The 560-nt window shown below is 45.4% G+C and overlaps 1 protein-coding gene across 1 annotated transcript in view; it reads left to right on the top strand.

Annotated features, from left to right (window-relative positions):
• Nucleotides 1-560, top strand: part of LOC119593048 (discoidin domain-containing receptor 2-like) — a 26281-nt gene that overhangs the window by 4287 nt on the left and 21434 nt on the right. The window lies entirely within an intron of this gene.

Below are 560 nucleotides of genomic sequence, written 5' to 3'. Positions count from 1 at the left end.
TTGAAGAAAGGCTTTGTGTTGATAAGGTGAGGCAGAGTGCGAGTGAGTGAGCCTTTGCAATCTTCAGTGTGTTATCAATACATCTCTGTCTTTCCTTCTCTTTTCTCTCGTTTCGTTTCTCGTTCTTGTATCTTCTTGTTCTTGGTTTGTCTTTTCGTCGATTCTCTCTCTTTATTTTCAGTCTTTTCTACCTTTTTTTGTGTTTTCTCTCTTCTTCCTTTGCCTCCCTCCGCTTCCTTCCTCTCCCTCTCCCTCCCTCCTTCCCCGCTCTCCCTCTCCCTCTCTCCATTTTCCTTTCCCTTCCTCCTTCCCCGTTCTCCCCCTCCCTCTTTCTTTCTCCCTTCTCTCTCTTGGCTCCTCCTTCCGTTTCACCCTTTCTCTTATCCCCCTCATCTCTTTTCATTAATTACCAACGTCTCTTCCGCCTGCGCAGCGTAGGGGAATATGTACATTTATTGTCATTATCTCTCTCTTTTCTCCTCATTTCCATTGTTTATTTACCTTGTCCTGATTGCCGGCTTTTTTGAGGCCAGGAAGGTTATTCCGCTTTGCCTTTTTCC

The sequence above is a fragment of the Penaeus monodon genome, chromosome 31 (assembly GCF_015228065.2).
Source record: "Penaeus monodon isolate SGIC_2016 chromosome 31, NSTDA_Pmon_1, whole genome shotgun sequence".
Taxonomy (NCBI): Eukaryota; Metazoa; Arthropoda; class Malacostraca; order Decapoda; family Penaeidae; genus Penaeus; species Penaeus monodon.
This window is presented reverse-complemented; position numbering and strand designations above follow the sequence as displayed.